Genomic DNA, 14,880 nt, shown 5'->3' with positions numbered 1-14,880 from the left:
CAGATGTTGCAGTCAGAGTCAGCGGCGGATGCTCACGCCATAAATGCCCCTAGACAGGCACTCATAAACACACACCAGTTCGTGTGCTCACATGTTAAATTACATGACCGTTCGAAGTTCAGACCATTTAATCAAAATATACTGTCCTAGCGAGTAACACTGTCACACCCTGTGATTTAGTCTGCTTCCCTGCCCTTCGACTCATTTCACTTACAGATCTATCTGTTTGAAAAGCCTCCTCATTAGCGAGAAGCCAAAAGTTAGGGAGTGATGGATATTATATATTTATTAAATTAATCAGGTCTGAGAGAACACAAAATATAACCATATGGTTCAGTGTAGTTAATGATAAAATTAACCAAAATAATATCTGGATAAAGAGCCTTGATGTTAAATAAAACGCTATTAATGATACAATAATAATTGACATTATTATATACATATAATAATATACATTATTACATTAACCACATATAATAATGTATAAATCATAGCTCTGACTAATTTTAATTGTGAAATGTTTATTTTTGCATTTGAAAAATCAAATGGCATTAAGACGTTACATTGCTAAATATTTTAAGCTCCTCATTCCAAATCTGGAGAAATGCTGTTGTCTCCTCTATGTCGGTGCATTTGTAGGCTATGTTAATTAAATAGACAACATATTTAGAAATATGTGAATGAGAAAAAACATTTTGTTTCAGTAAGAAAGCACATATGCAATGTACAGAACATAAAATGTTGTAATTATTGAAACATACAATTTTTCAAATTGAATTAATTATGACATAAATGGATGACAGGGTCATTGTATAAGGTTAGAATAGATTTGTTTTTTAAATGCCCCTTTTAAAGGTATAAAATGCCCCTGGAAATCAAATATCCCCCCTTAATGGAAAAGTTGATTTCTTACCCTAGTTCCATCTGACATATAAAGGAGTTAAGAAAAGTAGCTTCCTGTGAGATTTAGGTTACTTTGATTTGACATTTTGTATGTTTTAGTGTTACGAGTTTTATTCCCCCCCAAAGTGCGGAATTCCGCCTCATTTTCAGCAGTGGAAGCTAGGGGGGTGGCCAGGGATGGCCGTGTCCACCATGGACCGAAGCCTGGCCACCCCATTGGCCACCCCACTCGCAATTGCTGTTTTAGTAATTTTTTTGGTCATTTTTTGGCACAATTTAGTACAAGCTTAACATGTGCACACACCAATGTCACCAAACCTCTCCATCCTGGGTGTCATTGTATCCACTCCACAGCCTGGCCACCCCTTTGAAAAACTTCTGGCTCCGCCCCTGATTTTCAGAAATTAATTTCAGGCCCTGGATACCCAAATGCCATTTTCTATGACTGTGTGTGCCCTACATATGGTCTATAGAGCAATGCAATCCAACAACTTAGTTTTTAAGATAAAGTTTGTTTCGTTTTGGGGAGAAAAACTGAAGGAATTTGGTGAAAATTCCACTTGTGGTGGAAAAACAGGGCTGTGCTGATGGTGCTCTATAAATATGAGTGTGAGAAGTCAGTGTGGTTAACCATAATTGCCAGCCTCTTAAACTCTGGCTCAGCTGAACTGTCTGCCTGCTGCCCTGTACGTACACAAACACACTCCATCAAGGGTGTAAACCGTGTTTTTCACTCAATTTTCACAACACTTGTCTGGAACAATAAAAGACGTTAGAACAACTTGTTTTTCGGTTGTGCAAGTTTACAGACAATAACCTTGTTTGCAAATTGGGTTTTTCAGACAGACAGACTTAATGATGCAAGATCTGCAGAGCCAGGAATTTTAGAATCGGAACTGCATTGCATGTTTTGGTTTTATGCTTGCTGATTATAGCAATATGTTTATGGCACGCTGAGTAACTTTTTGACTGGAGGTTTGATTCCAACATGCATTATTGATTTAGAACTGCAGACATGTAAGTTTTACAGTACTTATATCTATTTAAATGGTACATATGTATAAACCTTTGCCCTGTTTAAACAAAATGTGTGTAATTGCATAGAGAGAGAGAGAGAGAGAGAGAGAGAGACAGATGAAGACAAATAAACACATGACCGGTAACTCTCACTGTAATATCATGTAGTCAAAATACTGGCAATGCAGGTAGCTGTCTAAAAATATAGGCTTTATTATTCAACTGATTTTCGTGGAATACATGGAAACTTTCCTGACGACAAACAATACGTCTAGTTATATATGACTGTTTTCTTTGGAATTATGTTTCTGAGGAATGTCTGCATCACTGGGCCTTATTCATAAAACACATGCAGACCAAATTGCATAAATGCATTCTAAAAGAGGTATATGGTTTCATTGATTTAAATGTGAGAATGTATGTATCAATAGTTTTATGAACAAGCCATACAGAAATTCATCATGCCAATTTCATGAAAAAATGCTCATTGTCTTATAAACAAAACATATAGTTCCCTTGGTCATTCCTCTGTCCTATACCTGCAGACAAACCCGGAAAATTGTATCACTCAAAGATTGCTTTTTTTAAAGCTTCGGAAACTTAATGGTGTTCACAGTTGTTTCTACTAAAATTCCTCAGAAGATAAAAATGAATAAATTGTTGACATACAGTAATGGTATGTGGATGTATAATTGATTAATGTGGCAAACCTGAGCACAATTTGAGACATTGTGAATATCTCTTTTGAAAATATAGATACACGTGACAGAAAAATCAGAGAAAAAAATATCTCCATTTAACCTCCAATTAATCTCATTGCTCTTAAAGAGTACAATTTGAGATATTAAAAAGATATCATTTGTAATTTTTCTGTCCTATGTGGGTTTGGGGGTATTATTTAAAGCACTTTACTCAGCATCAACTTTTTTTTTTTTTTTTTTTGCTTGCTTTATTCTGAATGTCATTGTGTGGTTGAAGTAAGTTTATAGCAAAGGTTTTCAAAATTACCCCCTGTATAAGGAAACAATATAACTTTACTGGTAATAGCTCCTGACAGCTCAGTTTAAACAATATATCTATGTGTATATATATATATATATATATATATATATATATATATATATATATATATATATATATATAGATTCCAAAGCTGTGATGCAGACTGCAAACTATCCAGGGTCTTTATAAGAGCTTCTTGTTATTTTACACATCCTGTCTGACTTCTCCCTGGAGCCCTCTCTGGTTTAGGCTGGGCTTAGTCTGTGGTCAGATAAACAGGGGCCAGACGTCACTGCACACTCCATTTCTGATGTTTTCTGAAGGCCGCTGCTGCTGTGCCTGGCTTATTCACTCTTTATATAACAAGCTCTCATTGACAGGATTATAATCGCACAACGCTCTTCCTGTGCTGCTTTTGGGGACCATAACAGGCTGTAATATCAGCTGATTTTTGCCATTTGTGATGATAGAGCATTCATAACAATTTGTCATCAAGATAGCTGTCTTAATTGTTTTTATAAAATGGATAAGCTATAGATCTTGATGCTGATTGGTCAATACAGTGTTCCAGTCATTCTAAAATACATAATATAGAGTAAAAGCCATTATGTGAAACACCTGTTTACCTAGCTACTATAACTATGTATATCATTCAGCCTGGTCTCATGAAATTAGACATTTGGCTGCACTTTTCAAGTGAAATGTCCAGTTGGTGGGTGGCAAAACCAAGTGAAATGAGGTTGTATTCATACAGGGTTTTTAAGATGAATTTTAGATTGAGTTTTAATAAAACGTACCCCCCTAACTTAATAGTTTACCCTAAACTTAACCAATCATGTTTGAAAAGAGAAATGAGAGTTTAACAAAAGAGACATCCTTACCCTTAACCAACACCCAACCTTAATCATTAGTTTTTTTAAATGCAGACGCGAACTGAAAAGCACATTTTCTGAAGCCGTGTCATTTTGTGTCACTTCCATGTCTCTGTCGTGTCACGTGTCAGCTTGAGTTCTTGTCTGTTTTTGAACCCTGGTCCTCAGAGTCCAAAGTCCAATGCTTTATGAGGTGCGCTACCATGCAAGCTAATCACTATGGAAAAAGTGTTTTTATGTCGGTGGGTCTGTAATATAAGAATTTTTCAAATGAAGCGTTAGAGTAAAAGTGTGTCAATATCATAACATAGCAAGGTAAGAGTAATAGAGAGAAAAAAAGTGTTTTTAAAGTCATAATCAATCATTGGAGTCATTATTTGAGTAAAAATGTATAAAACACACAGTTGTTGTAGCAACAAAACAACATGGTGCCGATCACAGCAGAGTCTGTCTTTAAGAGAAACTCTAACAAAACTACATCTGGTAAGAAAACGAATTAAGTTTTTACATTGAAACCTGTTTGTCAAAAGATTATTGTCTAATTTCAACAGATATTTTTGTTCTAAAATTTTGAGCATGAAACACTGCTAAACATTGCTAAGCACAATGTACACTAATGTGTAATTTAGCACATTTTTTCCAATATTTACTGTGCATTATCACATTGAGAATCAATGGGTGCTTCTAAAACCTGAAAAATCATGCTTTCAGAGGCTTTATATGGAGTTAAGATGACAATAAGGTGCATTTTGAACTGTTCTGAGACCAGTGCAGACAGATGGCACACTGGAGGTTAAGTAATTATCTAAATAGGGTGCAAGGAAGCAAGGGAGCAGCCTATAGCTTTCATGTGAAGCTAAGTGCATTTACTGACCAAAAGTTCAGTTTCAAGCTGCAGATGATGTTTGGACATGGGACAATGGTAATCAGCACATAGATTTAGAATTTATAATGTATCATTTTATTTGAACATGGTTGGCATTTTTATTAATTCATTTTGTTGATTTCGGATGTAATGTCTTAACGTATCAAAAATATGAATAACCAACACTCTTGGAAACATAATAAACAATTTGATAAAACATGACTTTCTGTACCCTGCGATGGACTGGCGACCTGTCCAGGGTGTCCCCCGCCTTTCGCCCAATGTTAGCTGGGATAGGCTCCAGCCCCCTGCGACCCTGTACACAGGATAAGCGGTTGACGATGGATGGATGGATGGATGACTTTCTGTAGCCTAGTATTATTTATATGTGCAGAACTTAGTCTCACTGTTCACATATGTTGCCATCCATTTTTAGGAAAACTATTTGCTGTAGAAATTATAATTTTTTTATGTGTGCATGTTTATAAGGTACTACTAGTCACAAATCAATAAAGGAAATGGAAAATGCGCACAGCAGTCACACTTGGGTCTCAGGATACATATATATTTAAATGTTTAAATTACAGGGGCTAAATCTTATAATGCGCATAATTAATACATTTACTTATGAAAATTTGTGCCCTAAAAGGGCACTCTGATTTTTTCCCCTTGTTTAAAAAAAGAAATAAAAAAGAAAAAATAATTTAAAACTACTACTACTACTACTACTACTAAAAATAAAATAAATAAAAATAAAATGTAAAAAAAATTATAACAAATAAAAGTAATAATTATTATTATAAAATAAAAATAAAAAGAATATAAAACTATTTATAAAATATTTTAAATTCTAAAAATAAATAGTTTAACTATTAATATTAAATGTTTTTTTAATCTAGTCCCTTCACATGAGATGAAGACTCCAATCAAATCAGTGGCCTAATAGAGGATGTTTTATTTTACATGGAGCTGGGCTGCCTCATGGGGTTTGACATTAAGATTACATGGCCAGCCAAATATCGCATTCTTTATTTGGTAACCCCCCTGTAATTGGACATTTAAGTAGAGGAATACATTTATTATGTCAGACTGCAAATAGCACATTTCTACAATGACATCAGTACATGAAAACATTTGCTTTGATATGATGCTGCTTCCATGCCAGGCAGATGCTATGTGTCAAAATAAGTGCAATACAAATGCCATATTGGCCAGTGCAACACAAAAAATGACTGAGTGCACCTCAAACATTGTATTTGAGTGTCTGTTGCAGTATGTACTTTGCACTGAGTGTGTGTGCATCTGTGTATGTAACTTCGAGAGGATGAATCCAGAGTACACCAGCACTTCTCAAAGTCCATCTCTCCAACTGTTGACTAATTTTAGAATTAAAGTTCAGAGCCATTGACTGCTCTGCTGTTGCACTTCCTATGTGTCACTGCTGCGTTCTTCAACATCGGCACTTCAGCACAAACTGCTCCAGTAATTCCTTTCATCAAAGAACATCTAGTGTTTTTTGACAAATGATTCACTCTCATCACACAGTTCATGATGTTTTCTGACAAAATCAAGTTTCTCGGTTGATAAGGGCAGACGTTATGCTCAAAGTGCACCTTCTGAATTTTAGTGAGATGTTTGACATACTGAAAGCTTTGTTAGTCGTAAGGAGTTAGCAGGAGTTGTGTTTAGTCTTTAGTCAGTATAATGAGTAAAAACAACCTCAATTGCTCATAGTTTCTTGGTTTCTTTATTAAAATTCAAGTCAGAGTGACATGTGTTATTCAAACATAATTTCAGGCTTAGTCCCACTTTGTTCTCTGTAAAAGCATAATTATGGAACTAGATTTTCAAAATGTTCTGAAGACTATTCTGTTTGAGAGATGCTTGGCTGTAGAAAGTTCACTGCTACATACTAGGATGTTTTGGGTGGTTGCCAGGGTATTGCTCAGAAATTCTTAAGGCTGGTGTACACACTGCGATTTTTGGCTGTTGTGTGAGCTCCCGACCGATTTTTTTTCCAGTCTGGAGAGATCATGTGTAAATCGTCGGTGCTCATGTGGCTGCGGCTTGTATCGTGTAAGAGGAATTCCTAGTGGAGCCGAGCGGCTTACGAGCAGCTCGCAACCTCCCTATAATTGTTAAAACTGCCAAAAAATGTGGCCACTGTTGGCTTGAATTCGTGTGGTGTGTGCGGTTGAACAATCCAATCTACCTGAAGTTGATCAATCAAGAGAAGGTGTTACAACTCACACGATCAATGAAAACAGTGTTCATACAGAAAGGCCATGCTGTTCTCTGCTCTTCAAACAAATCTTTTGCCATACAGGTTGTGAAAACAATCTTTATCACTCTAATGGACAGAGTTTAAATATTTCCATAATGGTCTATTTTTATTCGTTTTGTTTGTGTTTGTTTTTGTTTGATTTGTTTCAGTTCTAGGGCTACATTTTGGTGGATACAACATCTGTTATAATTTAAGTTCCCTTAAAACTCAGTATATTTGACATTGCGACACTAAGCTGATGGTATGGGAGTGTCCTTCTATACGACCTAGTTGAAACCTTTCTACAATAGAAAGTCAATTCTAAAATTGGCAAAGGTGTTTAATCCTCGACCTTTTAGGCGTGAATCTGTCCGGTATAAAAGCGGTCGCACAAACACCATTCCTCAAAATTTTCTTCATTCAAGACAGCGATTCATCTCTCTTAGCCTTCTACGTTGACATACAAGAGTCAGCAGACAGGATCTTCATAGCAATGAGAAGATCCTACACTCCCCTGCAGTGTTCCGGCAAACATTTATTCCACCTCGCCGCTTCTCTTGTGAACAAGCCGCTTCAGCATCCTGATTCCACCGTAGCGCTTCGGAAGGATTATCCTTATAAGCTTTTTGATAATGTGATATTGTGTGTGTGTGTGTATATATATATATACAGTACGTCTCTCATCCCCAGCATCAGAACTGGCAAACGTGACGAGGCCATGCACTCCTGCAGAATGCTGAAGCTCTTCGCGTTCGGCGGTTCTGATGCTTGGGATGATGTTATGTCCCTTGCTGCATGAGGCGCATGGTCAATGAAGGACATTGTCGCCCTCACCCCAACCAGGGTGAGGAGCATGCATGCGCCACTGACAAGGTGATGCTTCATCTCCTTTCAAGGGTGTTCGAAGAGCTCGGTTTCAAGTGGTCTCCTCCAGAGGAACCTGAAAATTCTCGCCTTGATGAATGGTTCTTACAGTCGGGACGCCATCAAGTGACCACGTTCCACAGATCTACCCCTTTCTCCCGGAAGTTTGTAATGAACTGACAAAATCCTGGCGCGTGCCCTATTCATCTCGCTCGCACAATAATTCCACTCTCCTTAGTAAAGTGGACCATGGGGAAGAGGCGGTAGTGGCACATCTCTGCCCGGTGAGTAGAATGGCATGGAAATCATGCCCTGTTCATCCTTCCAAGCTGTGTTGACTGACATCCGCATTGGCTGGGAAAGCATACTCAATCGGCACTCCACGCAATGGCAGTGCTCAAAGTTTTCCAAGCTAAGCTTCTGCAGAAAATGGATGAGCAAGGCTACGATCCAGAGACGTTCAAAGTGGCTGCAAGCCACGAAAGTCATTGCACAGGTAATTGATCAATGAGTAATGAACAACCTGGTGGTTTTGGATTGTTACATCTGGCTGACCCTCACAGAAATGCATGATGTGGAAAAAGCCATTCTCCGGTGTTTCCAGCCGGCCTTTTAGGCAGCTCTGTGAATAGATTTCAGGCTTTACACTCACAGGCTTTGAGACATTTTATGCCAAAACGGAGCTGTATTTAATCACAAGCCGCCAAGTCACCGGTAAAGCCATGAAAGTCATGGCCCAAACGAAGGCCGTCGCCTCAGCACAAGCCCTGCGCTGAGGAGAAGATTCTCACTGTGATTGTTTCAAATTAATTAATAAGCCTGCTGTCCCGCTGTGCGTATATATGGAAAGTCCTCACGGGCGTGTCAGACTGGGTGTTTAAAACGATTGTGCACAGTCATACGATTCAGTTTGTATGCCGACCAAAATCTGGTCTATGCCAACTCGGTGAAAAGTACACTTTCTTTCCTAAACTTGACCCAGGATAACAACCTGTTGGTAGAAGGCTGGCGCTATCCATGGTGCTAGACCAGCCAGACAGTGTTGAGTTACCGCAATGCACATGAAATGACTTCAGTGGTAATGTTTTTTCAGTTTGAACTGAAACAGACACGAAGAATGGTCTGTATGCACTCATTCATGAGGTGCGCATACATGAACTCCTAAAAAGGAGATTTACTGGCTGGCCCCAGCCCTAGCACCATGGACAGCACCAGCCTTCTACCAACAGGTTGTTATGCTGGGTCAAGTTTCAGAAAGAATGTGCTGACCACAAATGCATCCAACACAGGTTGGGGCATGGTGTGTAATGGACGCCTGACTTTTGACACCTGGACAGGTGCAAAACGGGCATGGCATGTCAACTGCCATGAGCTACTGGCTGTCTTTCTAGCTTTGAAAGCTTTTCATTACAACATGAGATGCTGTTACACACTGAAATAGAATGTGTTCACTAATTGGTGCTTTTATCATAGCAAAGACCCAGTGAACTGCCCCATACCTGAAATTCGTACATTTCTTTTAGAGCGTTTGGACACAGGGCTCACTCCGTCAATGCTCAAAGTTTATGTGGCGACTATATCTGCGTATCACGCACCTGAAGCCGGCACCTCTATAGGCAAACATGATATAATCATAATTCCTTAAGGGGGTGGGGCAGTTGTTGTATTTCCTAAAAAGTCACAGGCACTTTCATTACAAATAAACTTCCTTCCCGACTGGGTTCATGAAGGGATTCATTCATACTATATGACTATATTTCATTTATCCATTCTGAGTGTTCCCCTCCTGGGCCACCATGAGTGTCATTCACTTGCGGCATACTTGTGTTGGTCGCCGTCCTGCGGGACTGCGGCATCATATTTCCTCTCTGGAAGGTTTGTCATGTAGTGCGGTGTGGTGAGACTCGGTTCCCCATAGCATCAGCTTAGTGACGTAATGTAAAGTGTACTGAGTCGTAAGGGAATGTCTCGGTTACTATGTTTCCCTGAGACGAGGGGAACGAGACATTGCGCAAGCTGGCTGGACTATAGACTCCATGGCTAACACCTTTGCCAATTTTAGAATTGCTGTTATTGTAGAAAGGTTTCAACTAGGTCGTATATAAGGACACTTCCCACAGCATGACGCAATGTCTCGTTTCCCTTGTCTCAGGGAACCAAGGTTACATACGTAACCGAGTCGATTTTTAAACTTTGCTTTGTGTGGCTTTAAAGTGCATTTCCATGGACAAGAAGACATCACGCATCTTCTTCAGAATATCTGCTATCAACATAGAAGTAGTGACACAGATGAGAAGGATGTAGCCTACATCTAAAGCTGAATTATACAGGTAGCCTACTCCACTAAAATAACTCAGAATTCTGCAATAAACATCATATTTGCGCTAAAATGTAATCCAAGTATAAATGTCAGAAACGGTGCACACATTTTTCTCACAGCAACACACTGATGTTATGATTGATTTATGCAGTCATGAAATCACACAGCGTCCTTTCGAAATATGAATCTGTCAAATGTTGGACAGCATTTCCAATAATTGGTGTAGTAATTATAATTATTTTTTTAATTGGCAGATGAATTTTCAGCTAATGCAGCCCCTGGCCATGCCAGCCTTCTTTTTTTACTTCGAAATTACAAGCTATGAGGAATTAAAGGAATGTCCTCCTTTGGCTTTATGTGTTATAATGATAAATAGTGCGAAAATGAATGCGATTGCTCCGGAATTCACCAGGTCGTAAAGCTGTGTCATGTACGACAGCACCTGTACGGTTATCAGATAAACTGACTCGTAACATGTGCAGGGGCTCACGACATCCCGAGTGTCAGAACTCGCACCGTGTACGCCTGGCCTTCTGTTCTGATTGCAGAATTCAATAAATACCACCAGATATTTAGTTATATATTACAGTAACCATAGTTTAACTATTGTATTTGTAGTAAAAACCACAGTAACCACAAAATTAACCATAGTTAATACAGTCATGGTTAGGCTAATACTACGATATTACTATAGTAAAAACTAGACTAAACTGTCATAAGGGATAAACAAATATGGTAACATCATGAAGTTAATACAAAATATACTTAATATACACTAATAAACTAGAACACACCCTATTTTATATAACTGAATCGAAATATAGTGATTAACAGCAGCAATACACAAAAACTGTATTTCGCTTCAAAAAAGAAGGGAAAGTCCCTTCAAGGCTGTGTGGTGCTCAAATGAATTAGTGAATCATTTATGTGAATAAGTTAATTTACCTGAACCATCCGAAAGAACCGGCTCACTAAAATGAATCGGAGTTCCCAATATTAAATATAGGAGAATTGTTTATTTTAAACTGTCCAAAAAGTTTCCAGCACTGCTTGAGAGAGAGACAGAGAGAGAGAGAGAGAGAGAGAGAGAGAGAGAGAGAGAGAAAGACAAGGGGCTGTGTCTAAAAGGTAAACATCCAGATGCAAAGTTTCACGAGATTTGCATTTGCTGTTACTAAGGTTAGAGTTTGGGTTAGATTTAGGGTTAGGTTTAGGGGTAAGTGTAGGGACTCCAAATAGACATAGTGTGCGAACATCACCTGTGACCCTTGTAAGACTTTCGAAATCCAGATGGTTACCATTTAGACATGACCAGGTTTAGGTGGGTGTGTTTGATGACTCCCACGGATCCATTGCTATGCAATACAATGTGACAAATGTACAAATGCAATTCACATTTGCTGCTGCTGAGGTTGAGTTACAGGTAGGTTTAGGAGTTGGGTTATGGGTTAGATTTAGGATCAGGTTTAAGGTAGACAGTGTAAATTCAGAAGTAATTAAATACAGGTACTTCAATGTAAGTACAATGCAAAAACACGTATGTACATAATATGTACATTGTATTAAATGCTTAAGTACATAGTAGTTAAAGACACTCAATATGGGTCTGAAGATTATATGAAGTTATTTATAACAATACATACTGACAGGTTATATTTTTCAGCCTTAAAACAGGATTGCTAAATCTCACTGAATTAGGAATTGAAGGTTCACCCCAACATTTACTGTAGATGTCAGCAGAGCTGTTTGTTACCATGTGGACTGTCTGCATCATGCTGTGATGCTCTGAGTCAGACCAAGTCATGACAGCAGGGTCATTTTCTGAGGCCATCATCAGATGTCAGTCAATTGAACATCTGTGTGTTTGTTAAGTGTTGAATATCAGGGCTGAGATGATATGTTGTGTAACTATAATGGAGAATTTTGCATCTATCTATCTTACTCTAGCTGAAAGATTCTTATGAGTTGCTGTGGAGGCTTTTGTGCCTCTGTGTGTGATGATTCATTGTGTTTGAAGCAATACACAAACACCACACAACAAATACACACAAATCATAATCCCTGTTTAACCTTCAGACTTTCTTACTTTTCTTATCACTAGAAAGACCATGCTGATCGAGTGTATGATTAAAAGTTTTGCAGCTGGAAAAGCTAGCTAGACCAACACCAAACCAGCATAAACTGGTTTATCTGTTCTGTATTAATGGTTTTAGAGGGGTTTGGGGCTCTTTTGAACACACCAGTTTGGCCAGCATGGGAATTCTTGCTGGTCTAAACTGGTCTTGTCAGTTGGGATCTCAGCTGTTGCTGAAAAGAACAGTTCATGCTGGAATTAACCATCTTAAACCAGCCTAAGGTTAGACGGGTTGGGAGACCAACTAGCCAATCAGCTAAACCAGTTAATCACAAGCTTTTTTCAGTAGGAAATGCCTCCTTTCTTTTGAAGTACATTCCCTGCTTCAGTAAAATGGCTTAAAACAGCCTATGTGGTTAGCTGGTCTCCCAGTCTGGCCAAGATGGTGAAGCTGGTCTGTTTTGATGTTTTAGAGTTTATTTGGGCACATTTCAGCCAGTCAGACTCGAAGACCAAGCGGACCGATCAGCTAAAACATTTAAACACCAGCTTGGCCAGGCTGGGAGACCAGCCTGATCAGCTTATAACAGCTATCTAGGTTAGGAGACCAGCTAGACAAGTTTAACACCAGCTAAAACCAGCAAACAACCTAAGGCTGGTTTCAAGCCCTTTTTTTAGCCGATATCATTTGCTAACACAAAACTCCTCTTCAGTGTTAGAGAAAAGAGTAAAACAAGAGAAAGTTCAGATAATTTCAGCTTTGTCTGACCACAGGATGCTTGTCCCTGGCACCGCAGGAGCGCAGGTGTCCCCCTGCAAACTGTAAGTGCGTATTGACAAGGGAGACTGAGAACAATGCGATTGTTGCGGTGGTTGTCTACTTCTCTGGGGCTTGCACTCTGCTTGCTAATTGCAGCTCTGGATGTGCTCGGATCTCTTTGAAGTGTGTCTGAAGAGGATGCATGAAAGACCAGCAATTACCGCACATCATGTAATTGCTATGAGACAGACAGCCGTGTGAGAGAACTCACTGCTTTCTCAGAGAGAGGGAGAGTGTGTGTGTGTACTTTCTTGAATTAATGGAGTAATACTTCACAATATCTGTGTAAGAAAACATAAAATCAAAGAGAAGTGAAGCTGAGGACCAGAGCTGTTCTGAACGCGTTTGATGCACGTTTTGTAAGTAGTTTTAGAAAATGGCTAGACTAAAGTTTAATCTTGGTTATAAAAGATGAATTCCATTTACATTCATTCAAAGGACGTTTTAACTTGATTGATTATATTGATTGGTATAAACCGATGACATGCAGTAGAGTGGTAGGTAATCCCAGGAGGTCAGTGTTTGGCCGGTTAGCATGGTCTAGTTAGCTCCTGCTAGGAGATGGTGGAACTGTGATCCGAAAGCATCTTTCTCCATTCATTCAGAAGTAGAAAGTAACACTTTTCTAGTTTTATCTTCAGTTTTTGTTGAAAATGGTAGTTTAAAAGGGATAGGGAAAATTCTGTCATCATTTACTCATGTCTAATGCTGATCCAAACCCAAAAATGTATTTAGGCAGCGTGTCATCTCTATAGACTAGGTGAAATTCACCTCTAAGAGCAGGGGTGTTCTGATGTGTACTCATATCCAAACTACAGTGTGCACTTATGCTTATGCATATCATTTATGTGGGCAACATCTGCTCTTTGCTTGTATGTGGATTTGTGTGTGTGTGTGTGTGTTTAGAGTGAGAAGGAAAGGCAGAGAGAGTGGTGTGGATGCCTGCCAGACTCCTATGTTAGTGCTGGCATGGGCAGTCTCCGTGTTTACCTGAAGGTCACACAGCATATCAGCAGTTACCCTGAGCACATTTCATTACAAGCATACTAAAAACACATGCAGTCTCAGGACTGAACTCAGTCAGAGAGCAAACCACCTAATTTAAATTTAAATGAATATATTTATTCAATATGTAGAGCACTAAAGGATTTATTTTGAAGAATGTTTGTGCTGCTCTTTTCCATACAATGATAGTAGATGGTGACCTGGGGTTGTCAATCTCCAGAAAATACAAAAAATCACCACAAACGTACACTAAAAGTCTTAGCTTAGGTGATCAAATGATGACAGAATCTTTATTTTTAGAGTATGAGCTGAGCTCTTAAATTTAATTTTGTTTTAAACTAGAAGTGTTTGCTGATTTATTTGACTGCCTCCATTTGTTGCAGCTACTTTGTGCTGATAATGCTTTGAAATAAATAAAAAAACAACCTTGAGGCAAACTCCACATTTGTAGTTATGCCAGGTATGTAGTCTAACTGAGCCTGCCACATCTTCAGTACTGTGTAGAACTTTAAGAGAAGATTTAAGGCATGAAGCCTAAAAAATAATAGCAAAATAAAGTCTTTATATTATTTTTGATAATAGTGTGCCATTGAACCATACATTCTTCTTTATTCTCTTTAATTTGTAATTCTTTTTTTCAGGGAATTATTTGGACACATTTCAAGACTAAATATAATATATGCTATATTTATGAAAATATATCTAGCAATGGAAAGCAAAATAAGACCTCTTTATCACAATTGTTTCCCCTAGACAGTGATGAGATTAAATGGAGAGCAGATGGAGGCATATGCTCAATATGAGAAAATGCCCCCAGTAATCTCATCTCATTTCCTCAAGAGATTCAGATGAGTCAGTAATGTCTCACACTGTAC

The sequence above is a fragment of the Xyrauchen texanus genome, chromosome 19, assembly GCF_025860055.1.
Source record: "Xyrauchen texanus isolate HMW12.3.18 chromosome 19, RBS_HiC_50CHRs, whole genome shotgun sequence".
NCBI lineage: Eukaryota > Metazoa > Chordata > Actinopteri > Cypriniformes > Catostomidae > Xyrauchen > Xyrauchen texanus.
Note: the sequence above shows the minus strand (reverse complement) of the source record.